This window comes from Megascapheus bottae, chromosome 3, assembly GCF_031878675.1.
Source record: "Megascapheus bottae isolate mThoBot1 chromosome 3, mThoBot2.hap1, whole genome shotgun sequence".
Lineage (NCBI taxonomy): Eukaryota > Metazoa > Chordata > Mammalia > Rodentia > Geomyidae > Megascapheus > Megascapheus bottae.
This window is the reverse complement of record NC_143511.1, coordinates 6,403,734-6,418,077: the sequence shown is the minus strand read 5'-3', so window position 1 is coordinate 6,418,077 and position 14,344 is coordinate 6,403,734. Positions and strand designations below refer to the sequence as shown.

The following is a 14,344-nucleotide window of genomic DNA, read 5'->3' as shown; positions in this document are numbered from 1 at the left end:
AAATATCAGGACATTCTCTAAAGAAAGCTTACTTCTAAGAAAACCACCTGGAACACAGAAGATCTCATAGTAATCTAAAACACAGCCTCCCTTATCATACATATAGAAGTCATTAGAATCTCTTTGGAAGAAAAGCAAAATCCTAGGTGCAAAAATCTTATTTTCTGGGGCTGGGAGTTTGGCCTAGTGGTAAAGTGCTTGCCTAGCATGCACAAAGACCCGGGTTTGTTTCCTTGGTACCACAGACATAGAAAAAAATGCCAGAAGTGGTGCTGTGGCTCAAGTGGTAGAGCTCTAGCCTTGAGAAAACCAAGGACAAAGCTCAGGCCCTAAGCCCAAGTTCAGAACTGGCAAAAAAAAAAAAAATCTTATTTTCTTAGCCAAGAACTGATGCCTCATATTTGTAATCCTACTTAGGGGGCTGTAATCTAAAGCTTTTAGTTCAAGGACTCTTATCTCCAAGAAATCAGCCAAAATCTAGAAATAGAGGTTGACTCAAATGGTAGAGGGCCAGCCTTGAACAAAACAACCAAGTGAAAACATGAGTTCCTGAGTTCAAGCACAGGTACTGCACACACAAAAAAAGTACCTTCTCAAATCATTATTATTGTTATAGTACTGGGATTTGAGCTCAGAATCTCATGCTTGCTAGGCAAGCATTTTACCATTTGGTTCACAGACTTATGGACACTAATAATGGAATGTAGGATGGAGCCTAAATGGTGTGCAAAGACATTAGCTAGACAGTATCCAGGAAAGCCTGGATAAACTCAATCAATTTAGCTAAAGCAAACATGGGTCCTGCTGCTGTGGAAATGAGCTTGGTGGACCAAAGAGGACTAGGGCTAGGTGGGTTTCAGATGGGATTGAGGTAAATGAGAATCAGAGCCCCCCATGTCCTCCCCAGCATGCTTTGAGGAAAGATAATTGTTCATAATCACGGTCCTCTGCTTGGGAGTCAAGTTTATTACTCCGGGCCTCCATAGTTTGAGGATAGTGTCTGTGGCATCCATATCTAGTAGTCATCCAGGGCAGTTTTTCTGGATAGGTCAGGGTCCTGGGCCGTACTGGTGAGGTAGGACTTAGGTCAGCTGGCGTCGGAGGCCATTTTGTGGTGGCAGGCCTGCTCCTGAAACTTGAGAGTTAACAGTTATGCAAAGAAGGCGGATCATGTGCTGTCCAAGAGGGCAGAAGGGTTCGGGGCGTATCTGAGAGGTGGCCTTATTTTACATCACAAACCATAGCCACACCCTCTGATCGGGTGCCATCTCAGCCAGGTGCGGTCCCAAGACCAGGAGGTGAGCACTGGGCCACAAGTTAGGCCTCCTTTTACAGCATAGGTTTCCATTTCCCTGATGTGATGTGCTCCACATCTCCCCCTTAGTTAGCAGGTGCTTGCCTTACTCGAGAGTGTGTCTGTCTTAGGCTGTCCCCCTCTGGGGCTCTTAACCGTTACTGACTACCACCCTAGCTCTTCAGGTAATTCACCTGTAGGGACAGCCAACATCACAAAGGAAGCCCTTCTATTCTCTGGTCTACACCTGTACATCCTGGTGAGGGCTGGGGCCAACCTCATAGGGTTCCCAGTCCACGTCTCATAAAGGCACACATGAGTCCCCATTGTTAACAGAGGGGCTGGCTCCTGCCAGGTGTTTGGACAAGGGGCAGGTGGGTTGGGCGAGGTAGCATGGTGCTCCAATGCTTATAAGCAGTGGAGAATCCTTTAGATTTGAAATTTAAAAGTTCAATGTAAATAAAGCATCAACGAGCTTATCTTGAGGCCTAATGCCTTAGGTATCTGTATCCCCCCATTTTTATTTGTTTTTTAAGGGGGCCTGTGGCCAAGAGTAGGCTAGCTAAAGTCCCAGGAGTGGAATCTGGGCGAAGATCCATCTTCTGTAACTTCTTCAAGCTGACTCAGGGGCGTTGTCTCCAGGACCCTAAAAGCTTAGCCTATTTTACAGATTCATAGGCACATAACCTCAGGTTCACAAGCTTCTTTCCTGAATTTGTGGCTGGTGTCAACCCCAAATCTGCTCAGTTAAGGCTTAGAGCAAAATTAAGATTGTAAACTACCCATAATTTTGACAACCTTAGGTTTTAACTACCTACTATTATACTAACAACTTTCTGCCTAGTAACACAGGCATTAGTAAGGGGATTCTCTAAGCATAATCTTACCTGGAAGGGCTAAATTTACATCTGAATAAGAATCTGCAGTTCTTTTCTGTGGGCCCACTGGAAACTGTTACAAACATACAAGGGTGAACTGCTGGAGACTGTTACAAACTTACAAGGGTGAACTGAAATAGCAATTAAACAATCATTTTGCTAGCCCTAATTTTCTTTTTTACTCTTTTTAAAACCCTTTTCCCCAATTTAATACATTTTAGGGGGCAAGTTTAAGAAATACTAATCACATCACCCACTTTACCATCAGATTTCCAGTGTCAGTCTGCAAGGGAGAGGCAGGATGAAGCCCTGTCCTTTCTAAAAAACAGACAGCAAAGTTTTTGAAATTGATACATTCACATTTAAATTTTTGATACTTATCTCCAAATTTAAGCTCAAGGAAATAAATTCCAAGTTTTCTGATGCCTTTTTGCTAAACAGAATGCAATGTTTTCAATGTAAACAGCTCTATATATTACAATACTATATTTAAAGTAGTTCCTCTTTAAAACAATACAATAGCCGGGAGTTTGGCCTAGTGGTTAAAGTGCAAAGACCCGGGTTCGATTCCTTGGTACCACATACATACAAAAAAGCTGGAAGTGGTGCTGAGGCTCAAGTGGTAGAGCTCTAGCCTTGAGAAAGTCCAAGGACAGTGCTCAGGCCCTGAGCTCAAGCCCAGGACTGGCAAAAAAAAAAAAAAAAAAAAAAAACAATACAATAATACCTGAAGGCATTTGACTTTGCTTGGAGTTTAGACTTAGATTTAACCAACTACCCCTTTTTTGTATGTTAGTTTCAAGTATAAACTTGTATACTTGTATGCAAGTATAATCTCGAACATGTTCGCTCACACACATTCACATATTCACACTCAAACATCTAAAAGTGCACAAAATTATCAGCCGTACATTTTCTGAAGTTTTCAAGAGATTCAAATAGATAACAAAGATGTGCACGCAGACACACAAAAACCACAAGGATCCATATTTAGGAGTAGTACCAATTTCAAAGACAAAACCGGACAAGGGCCCAAGGAAAAAACATGTATCATGAACAAGACAGAGAAGCAGAGACTTTTAAGTAACCCCCAAACTTCTGATGGCATGCCTGGCTTTAAACTATCAGAGTGACAGAAAAGACCATGGGGCCCTGAACTCAGGGGGCGCCTCCCCAGTGGAGATCTCCGTTCCCTGGTAGCCAACCAGCGGAGGCCATTCTGAAGCAAGAGGGAACATAAAACAAGAAAATTGGGCTGGGTAAATACATGTCTTGCCGGTGGGACTCGAACCCACATATACTCTCAGATGTGCCCTGTTATCGACAAGAACCCTAGAAGGGGGTCAAGCTGTCCCTCAACCGTACTCTGTTTTAGGCCACAGTGCACTTTTGAGAAAAATACAGACATACAGGGGGGTCAACCAACTTCTACTTACTTCCGGAGGCCTTCGCTTTTAACCTAGGCATCTTTTCTGAAAAAGGTTGTAATAGGAGCAGCGGTAAAGGAAGACCACTGCTTATAGAAAAAGGCAATCCTTTATCTCAATAGCATAAATATATGAATTATTAGGAATTGATAAAAGACTTGGGAGCTCTGGTTGGGTGGCTCCCATGGGCATATATTTACTGCGGGGAGATCATGAGGAAACCTATATTTGAAACCTGTATTTGCCTGATCCTAACAAAAATGGGGAGTTCTGAAGCTGTTCCTCTATAAATCTTCCAATATTAAAGCGGTTCTAGGCTATGTGGTTCCCAGATCCACTGGGGCGGATTGCTGTCTGACTGAGGATAAAGGAAGCCTGGGGAGTAACAATTACCAGGAATGCTTGCAGAAGGCCATGTTGAGGGTTCAACTTGGCCTCAAATAAAGGAAGGATGGGAAAGGATTACTGAGGGAAGAGCTCCCCACCCCAGGGGGTTCCTGAGGAGGCCGAGGGGCATAAGGGAACCTCCATGAAGGACCCGCCAGGATATGGGGGAGGTCTGCTTTCATTTTTGAGCTTGAGATCAATCAGAGATGGATAAATTTGCTGGCCCCCGCCTTTATCTACGGGGGCGGGTTGGCAAGGTTGGTGGTCGGTCCCTTATCTATGGGTGCCACAGGCATTGCGGGTGAGATCGCACTTTTATGTACATGGGCAACGGAGCATTTTTCCAGGGGGGTCCTGGTCTCAGCAGTGACCAGTGCCGGAGCCAAGGTGGCTGAACCCCAGAGGCAACTTAGAATGGCGGCTATGATGGGGAAGAAATTCTGACCCTGCCGGGTTACCTTTTCCCACATGGACTCATCCTGTATCCTGCCTGCAATCCCCCACAGGCAGAGAGACGGAACAGTTTCATAAAATTGCTCAAGCTTTCTGTCAGAAAAGTGAAGGTGCCTGTTCTCCAAGATTCCTTTCCACATAATTGCTTGAAGACATCCACTTACCTGCTAGTCGTGCCCCACATCTGCGCACGAGTTGTTGGGGTTCTTCTCGGATGTCTAGGAGGGGGGTAAGGTGGCTACGGAGCCCATGAATTATCCCTGGAACACAAATTCTGGAGACTAGACTCTCGGTGGAGATCTAACTTTATTTTTGAAAACACGCTCGCTAAATACAGATGGAGCCATGGCCGTGACATCATCAAATGGGGACGTCCTGAATGCGACTGTCAGCCAATGATGTCCTGAGACACGCCCCACTTGCTCCAGGCAGGAGGGGTCAGGTGCCCTCTGGCTCCTGACTGCTTGTGTCACTGAGTGTGTACATGCTGAAGCACAGGTGGCAAGCAGCGGGGTTCCTAGAGCTACCCTACAACTATATGCCCAAAATATTTAGGAAAAGAATATTAAGAGTCTCAAAACCATTATATGGGACATTCAGGAATGAGTGAGGGGAGGGACAAGGAAGGGAATGGGAGGGATATTACAAGTTTATATTCATCTACAGAATGTTGAAGAATCATGAAAGAATGAACAAAAATGTAGGTGGAATACAATTTTCATCACTATGTAGATTGTTTTATAGTATCAAGAAGAAAACAAAAGTCACCACTGCCTTGCCAAATGCCAACACAATATTACCAAAGATAGACCACTGTGATGGATGTAATCAAATCCATTTTAAGTGTAAGTTTCTGTGTGGGTGTGTATGCATCTATGTGTGTGTGTACATATATAAATATATACAAAAACCCACAAATACATGCACTCATCTATACACTATGTAATCTCAAAACCTCTTGCCTGTGCCTCCCAAGTTCAAAGAATGAATAATTATTAGAAGAAAAATCTAAACTACAATAATCAAGACAATGAAGCTAATTATTAAATATTGGAAACAGGCTGAAGGGCAATCCTAAATCTATAAGTAAAGGAAGACTGATTTTTGTATCACTTTTTTTAGTTCCAAAAAGCGAATCTCACCTTCCCACAAGTTAAAGATGGCCCAATAGTTCATTTATGGATTAATAAGATGGTATTACATCAGCAACAAAACATACTACCCCCTTCTCAATCCACACTGGATTAAACTTTCTCTTATAGAAAGATCTTTCACAGAGAAAATAAAGACAGATCCCTGTAACGCTATCTCCACCAGCATTCTAAATTGCTGTCTTGAGTTCACTTCTCATTAGCATCTCCAGAAGAGTAGACAGAAGCATAAGCGTGCACGCACACAGACGTCAACTAGTGGGACTACAGTTGTAGTCAGCTGACTGAATTTCACACACCTGTAGTCTTCACACTGTGGTAAAAACTATGGGTGAACATGATGTTTCAAGAAATTCAAATTTGCACAGTATATAAAAAAAAATGGCCAGAGGTCAGAGGCAAAACCTGCTGGACTCCCACCCATCCACTTGGCCCACTGCAGGGACACACCTGAGGGGGGAATCCATTTAAGTCTGCCTCTCCCCGTCAGTCTGGCCCAGCCCAGACTATGAGGGGCGTGGAAGCCCGGGACTTGCCAGGGGCGCTGAAGAAGGACGGGCAGTGCGTCCAGGGCAGGGTCATGGCACTGGGCCAGGCTGGGCCTCGGCCCCACTAGAACCCAGGCTCTTACCTGGAATAGGCAGGAAGGTCCGGACCGGGCCTCCGGAGGGGGACGTAGTGTCTGCATGATGCACCACTCATGCGGGAGGCTGTGACTTAGAACACAGGAGCAGGAAGGGGGAGGATCGCGTCTCAGCAACTCCCAAGGGGTTTGCGCCGGTTCTCCTCATGGGAATACTCGCACCACCACGCACCTTCCGGACCAGGTCGCAGCGTCGTCACCTCCACCGCACATGCACATGCGCACACCCCGAGAAACCAGCTTCCGCTCCCTTGCTGAGGTCACTTCCTGTTTCCTGGCCACACCCCCTTCCCGGCCGCTGCCACCAGTTCCTGGATGGAGACAGTCCTTTCTTCTCGCTAGATTGGGGTCAAAAGGAGCCCAGAAGCCACCGTTCTCTCAGTCTGAGCCGATGACACTCTCCATGACGGCCCATGTTAGGCCGTCAAGGTTGGTTCACTTCCATTTTACCACTGAGTTTGCTGAGCTCACTGTTAATGTAGACACAAGCAGACCACCTATAAAGGCAAATGAAATATTACTTATTTCCTAGTCCTGGAACAGCGGACGTGTGAGATTTGTACAAAGGAGACCTCCAACTGGTTGGTTCAGGCAGGACAGGGTTTATTAGCAGAACTGAACCGCCTGCCCCCACAAGATGGAGGTGGAGGTGTGCAGAGGGGGAACCTATGGCAGGGACTGAGGTTATAGAGAGAGAAGATGTGAGGAGGTACAGAGGATGAGAAAGTCACCTCACGGACCCAGGGAGAAACCTACAGGTGCTAGGCGGGAACTTCTAGAGAGGGCCACGTTTGCATGGAGGGATATTGAAGGGAAAGGGGCCATTTTTCCTGGGTGGACCTGTGGATGGGAATCACTCACCAGCTGGAGACAGGAGACTGTGTAATAATGCAAGGCCAGCAGTGGTAAAGGTAAGAGGTCCAGTGTGGAGCTGTTTACGCAGTTTGGTTCCATACAGAGGGGCCAGGAGGTGTATGCTCAGCGAGAGGAGGGTGTCCAGTAACTCTTGACTCTAGCCCCTCCTGGGTTTTGGCAACATTAAGTAAGGTTTGGAGAAAGGAGACCTCTGTGACTTATCAGGCAGAGGAGAGTTAAGGAGTAGATCTGAACCTGCTGGCCCACACAAGATGGAGGTGTGAAGCAAGAGGAATTATGGTAGGGATTGAGGTTATATAGTGAGAAGGCAGGAAGGAGTTTTGGCCACAGCAAAGTATGAGAGGAGGTGTGGCCACAATGGATGGGGAGGTGACCTCAGAGCTTAGGAGACTTCTCAGTGCCCCCAGATGTGCCACTTACCCCTGTTACAGTTGCTGGGCAGGGACTTGTAGGGAGGTCCACCTGGGCAAGGAGGAAGAACAAATGGGAGGTGCCACTTTTCTTAGGCATACCTAACATTCCAGATTTTGGAGGTTCTATAAGGAGAGGGTAAAAAGGAGATGTGGTTTCAATGGAAGGCTGAAGGAAGTATGGCCACAGTGGAGGTAGAAGTGACCTCAGAGGACAAGGAAGTAACTTTGGAGACTGGGGGAACCCCACTGCCCTCAATGTGCCAATTATCTGGGAAAAAGGTGCTGGGCAGGAAATTCTAGACAGGACCATGTGTGTATGGAGGGAAAATAAAAGGGAAAGGGCCATTATTTTTTAAACTGGGAGGACTTAATAAGAAGTAAAAAGCCCACTCTGACTTTAAAAATGTTTGATTTAGGTGGTGCTGGAGGCTCACGCCTGTAATCCTAGCTACTCAGGAGGCTGAGGTCCGAGGTTTGAAGCCAGTCCAGGAAGGAAAGTCTGTGAGACTCCCATTAACCATCAGAAACCCAGAAGGGGAGCTGTGAGCAAAACTGTTCAGGTACAGTGCCCAGACCCCGAGTTCAAGCTCTACGACCAAAAATTTTTGGCTTTGGTTTAGTATTCAATAACATTAGTTAGACACAAAAACAAAATAAGAAGCAAATGGCCATGTTTTAAATTTTAGTGTGAATTTATCATTTGTTAGGAAAATATACTCAATCTTTGGAATATTTTTCTGTAAAAAAAATCAAATAATGTCCACCCTTTAAATGGAACACCTATGAATATATGATGTGTATGTGTGTGTATAAATTAAATTCTGTTTTTAGAATTATTTCATTTTCTAGCTTAAATGATACTTCTAACACAAACGTAACTGATGGATATAGAGAAATTTGCCTATGTATTAAGATGAGTCAAAGTAAGATATTCAAATATACTTTCTCATTTCCTTTTCATCTCCAGATTAGATTGGCTGAATACTTATTTGTTAGGGCCATAGAAAAGGCTTTTCAAAACATTTATGAAGAGACTCACAGAATACTACAAAAGGGTCCATATTGTTGATGTAAAATTGTATGTTTAAAGTAATTGCCAGGTTTCAGGTGTGGTGCAGTTGGTAGCGTGCTAGCCATTGAGTGAAAGCATCAGGTACTGAGATTTAATCCTGGCCTCAGACTAAACATTTTCAAGAAGATACAAAGTAATTGATAAGTGAGGATAATCTTGATTTTTGAATGATGATGCAACTTTTAGACTTGAGAAACTCTTATTTACCTTTACAATAAAAAAAAAATGTCCACTTGAGGGGCCAGGAGTTTGGCCAAGTGGTAGAATGCTTGCTTTGCATGCATGAAGACCTGGGTTTGATTCCTTGGTACCACATACATAGAAAAAGCCTGAAGTAGTGCTGTGGCTCAAGGGGTAGAGCTATAGCCTTGAGAAAGCCCAAGGACAGTGCTCAGGCCCTGAGTTCCAGCCCCAGGACTGGCAAAAAAAAAATGTCTACTTGAAATATTTTTAAATCTTCAGCTAGTATAGCTGGAAAAAAATGTGTGCTGTTTGTTGTTATGCAATGGTTGCAAAGTTGGATGAAAAGATCATTTACATGTGATATTCCTGTTGAATGTATTTTCACATTAATGTGTGAATAGAAACTCTAAAGTATCCCTAAGACTACACTGTAGGGTACATATCATGGAAAAGGATTAATATAATCAATAGAGAATAAATCAGATAAATAAAAATTTTAAAAACTTCAAAAACTATATATGACCATCCATTTTTGTTCCACAAATACATATAGTAACATGAATCACTAAGCTTTATTTACATAAAATACAAATAACAAACAAAAATATTCACATACTATATAGCAAGTATCTTTGTAAAGTTTACTGTTTTGATCTTTTATTCCTTACAACCATTTTTGTCTAGGGTTTTTTGTAGGTCATGGTGCTTGAACTCTGGGTCTGGGTCCTATCTGTGAGCTCTTTAGCTCAAGACTACAGCCCTACCCCTTGAGGCACAGCCCCACTTCCTATTTTTCTAGTGATTAATTTGAGATAAGAGATTCAAGGTCTTTAATGCCCTCTCTGGCTTTGAATAACAATCCTCAGATCTCAGCCTCCTGAGTAGCTAGGATTACAGGTATGAGCCACTGTGCCCAGCTTAGGGTCTTTAATTTAGCTTTAATATCTTCCAGGATGACTATAAAATCAGTGAATAAGATGGGACTCATATAGGCTACCAGAATTTTGAAAACTAAATACATTTAGTGAAGTCATGATGTTAATCCTTTTGGTTTTATTATTTAATTTTTATTACAGGTGTGTAGTTCATTTCTGAAAATTTTCTTGTCTTTATTAAAATGTAAGAACTATGACAATTTTAGACATTGAAGAAGATAACTGCACAGTCATATATGCATATATGTGGATATTCTTTATGTGTTTTAAATGATTATTGCAAATCACATAACCATTTATTTTTCTCAATAATTATGATAACTTTTTGTTCATTGTACTTGAACTCTTAGAGTAGGAGCATCACATTTAGCTGTGGCTTCTATGATCTTCTATGTATCTGGCAATTGTCTAAAATAGAGGCCAGGAACATAGCCTAGTGGTAGAATGCTTACCTAGCATGCACGAAGCCCTGGGTTTGATTCCTTGGTACCACATATATAGAAAAAGCCAGAAGTGGTGGTGTGACTAAAATGGTAGAGCATTATCCTTGAGAAAGCCCAAGAACAATGCCTAGGCCCTGAGTTCCAGATAGTTTCTTAGCTGATTGATAGTTAACTACTTAGCCTAGGCTCTTTTTATAGAAATTTTAAATTTTATTCATGGATTCCTTCTGTTTAGAGTAATGGCAGCACTAATATTTTATAAATGGTAACATTCTGTTATTTTCTAAGCCATAATTCAGTCTCATTAATTATCCATCTTATAAAAATATTTGAACTTCTAAAACTATATAGGTTGAATTTTTTTTGTCTGTATTGGGGTTTGAGCTCTAGGCCTGGGTGCTATCCCTAAGCTCTTCAGCTCAAGATTAGCCCTCTACCACTCTGAGCCACAGTGCCACTTCTAGTTTTCTGATGGTTAATTGGAGATGAGTCTCACAGACTTTCCTGCCCCAGCTGGCCTTGAACTGTGATCCTCAGATCTCAGCCTCCTGAGTAGCTAGGAGTACAGGCATGAGCCAGGCTAGGTAGAGTTTTTTTTATGTAAAACAATCCTAACGCACACACACACACACACACACACACACACACACACATATATATGTATCAGTACTATATATGACACATGTAGCAATGCTATGTATGACATATATATCTCAAATATATAATTCAATTTAACTAGATTTAATGTATTTATACCCCTTTTCTTTACAAGGATGTACTTAGCATTTGTTTTTGTATTTTTCAGTGTTAATTCAAAATAAATTTTTTCCAAAGAATTTTATTCCAAATAATAATAAATATATGTTGTTCTAGTTTAGTTTATCTCATGCCAGACCTACCTCTCCCTTCTGTTGTTTGTTATTTGCGATTTATTACAATAAGTGAAAGCATGTTCAGTAACTTAACGGAGCTCTGAAACTAAAATTGCTTTTAGGCTATAAACACATAAGACACTTATGGAAGTCTTGTATACTTAAACTTTATCATCCAGTGATAGAATTTTTGCTGTGGTCCAAAAGACAACCGTATTTATGTAGATCCTTTGAACAAGGAGAAAACTAATTTGATGGCTTATAGATTGCTCAGACTATTAACCAATTAATCAATGTAAAAATGCAAAAATATCTGCTATTACAGAAAATAAGACATCATTTTCACCCATCGAATTGGTGGAATATGAAAGACAGAAACAACTTGTTTAAGGAAGATGAACTATAGGCAAACTATAGGATTTGTCAAGAAACAAGGTTGTGGGGTTTGAACTCAGGGACAGTGCTCTTTTTGCTCAAGGCTCTTTTTGCTCTACCACATTGCGTCACAACTCCAAGTCCTGTTTTCTGGTGGTTAATTAAGAGTCTCATGGACTTTCCTGCCCAGGCTGGCTTTGCACCATGATCCTCGGATCCAGCCTCCTGAGTAGCTGGAATTACAGATGTGCCTAGCTAAGCACTTAGACAGTGAAAAACCTGTTTTCTATCATTTTATTCTATCAAGTGGTAATTTTGTCAATTCAAGTTGGCTTTGCCATATATTTATTTGCCTACCTAGAAATGAAGATGATAATGAAGTAAGGTTATTTTGCCATTTACTATTATTTTCACTTTTGTACCAGTCACTCCTAGAGGATGTGTTACCATGATACAAAGAAATATAGAACTGTATAGAGAATTATACCATTTCATGTTTCAAGTAATTTACAAAAGGCACTGGATAGCTGAAAAACTGATATACAAATTATAAGTTAATCTACATGTAAGAAAATACTTGAAGTCAGGCGAGGTAGTTCATGCCTGTAATCCTAGCTACTCAGGAGGCTGAGATCTAAGGATCTTGGTTCAAAGCCAGCCTGGGTACTAAAGACCAAGAGACTCATCTCCAATTTACCACTAGAAAACTGGAAGTGATGCTATGGATCAAGGGGTAGGGCAGTAGCCTTGAGCTGAAGAGCTCAGGGACAGCACCCAGGCCCAGAGTTCAAGCCCCATGACTGACAAAGAAAAAAAAAAGAAAAGAAAATACTTGAGTTCACTAACAGACTTTAGTTTTTAATTAATTTTGTATAGTATACTAAAACTTTTATGAATTTTACAACTCTAATTACCTTCTCTAAGTGGAATCATACAGTATTGTGTGTGCCACTTATTTCCTTTAGAATCATGTCTTTTCACCCATGTGATGATAGCATAATTGCTTTCCTTTCTGTAGATAAATTTTTCTATCCAGTCGCCTGACCTTGGGCACTTGGGTTTCTTAACATTTTAGCCGTATCTTGGAGCTCCTGAAGAGGTTTCTCATAGTTCCTAGATTTGGTTTGACTCATTTTCTGCACTTTCTCTATAATATCTAGATTGTCTCTGATCCTGGAGATTCTCTCTTCTACATTGTCTAACCTATCAATACTTTCTATTTTGTTCTTCATCTCCTGTTGGGAGCCAGAGTGGAATCAAACTGTACTTTGATTTGCATCAGATAATTGCTTGATTGTCTTATTGTTTTTTGGCCTTCTCCTGTTCAATTGATCTGAGATTTACCATATGAATGTAACCCCCAACAGTTCCCTGATTAACCATCTGGATGTAACACCTGGCAGTACCCTGGTCTCAAGAAGGGATATAAGCTTTGAGTTGATAATAAACGGGGCTGCAGTTTTTGCCTGGGCTGCAGACCTCCCGGACCCGATGTGTTTCTCTCTCTTCTGTTTTTTCCAGTCCCTGCCCCCTATTTCAGGAACCCCAATTTGCTGCCGGTAGTACCCGGCAATCTCCCTTCCATCCAATTGGTCATTTTTAATGCCTCGCATCTGTTGTTTTAGATCATGTATGGATTTTTTTTCCTCCTTGATTTCAATTTGAGTGGTCTCTTTGAAGTCCTTTAGCTCAGCAGCTTTACTCTTATTGGACATTTTTTTTGGAGTTCAGTCAGCTTTTTGTTTGTGGATTCTATGAATTCATCCATTTTTCTTTGGCTTCATCACGTTCATGTATATCCTTCTGCATATTTTCAAACTTTTCATTGATCATGCTTACCAATTGCATTTGTAGAGCACTTAGGGAACTCTCCTCTAGGTTTGCCATTGATTGTTCTATTGCCTGTCTATATTGGGTGGGAGATGCTATTCCTTGATTTGCCATTTTTCTTGAGTTTCTTGTTCTACTCATTTGAAAGTGGGAGTATGACTAATACCCCAAGATTACAATTTTAAAATATAACCAACCTAGAGCTCTTTAGCTGGCTAGACTATAGAAGTTCCCAATTTTAGACTGGTATTTTCCCTCTCTCTCTCTCTCTCTCTCTCTCTCCACTTGCAGACAAATCCAACACCACCACCGAACACAGTTTTATTACCAAAAAACCCACAATCGAATCTCTATGATATTTAAGTCACTACAGTATAATTGAACACATACATATACAGTCTTGGTCAACATCAATCAGCTGTAGGTCCATGCATTATAATTGAAGAAGGAACAAAGGATCAGAGATAGGGAAAAATAAAATAAAAAGAGTAATAAAAAGAATATATAAAGAAAAGAGGAAAGTACATATAAAAGAGAAGAAAAAAAGGGGGGAACACCTCACAATCGTGAGTTCTTAAACAAGAAATACTAAGATTAAGAACCAACATTAAAAAGCAGGGGACTGTATCAATAAACATATAATTTGTAACAAGGCTTACACAATGCTGCAGTATGTTTCTAGGAATGACCACAATGACAAATGGAAAGAGAAGAGAAAAAAGAAGAAAAAAAGTATTATTTTAAAAAAGGGGGGGGGGAAAGAAAGAGGATGGGGTAAAATGGTAAGAAAAAAAGAACAAGTAAAACCTCAAATAAAAACAGTAAAATTTGAAAAAATTATGGTTAGAAAAAAAAAGGTATGGGGGAGGGGAACTTGTGTCTCCACTGAATTTGGTATCCAAACACTTTAAGAAGGCTTTTTCTCCTGTGTTTTGGCTTTGCTGGGTTTTCCAATCAGTTTGCTTAATTGGGCAGAAAAAGTTCTGCCTGACAGATTTGGTTTGGGGACTCTGTGACAGTTCACCTAGGTTAATTAACTGGCAGGGTGGTAGGCTTTATGAGTCCCACAGGAGCAAGTTGACTATTTTCTGTAGCTTGAGCTTTAGCCAGTT

General features: G+C 41.5%; 1 protein-coding gene across 5 annotated transcripts in view; it reads left to right on the top strand.

Annotated features, from left to right (window-relative positions):
* Positions 1–6,485: 6,485 nt before the first annotated feature.
* The window catches only part of LOC150064885 (spermatogenesis-associated protein 31E1-like), a 72,186-nt gene continuing 64,327 nt past the window's right edge, over positions 6,486–14,344 (top strand). For all 5 annotated transcript variants that reach the window (XM_090329511.1, XM_090329515.1, XM_090329513.1 and 2 more), the window contains exons 1-2: positions 6,486–6,662; positions 7,939–8,082. The gene's annotated coding sequence lies outside the window, so the exon portion shown is untranslated. The remainder of the gene's footprint in view (positions 6,663–7,938; positions 8,083–14,344) is intronic.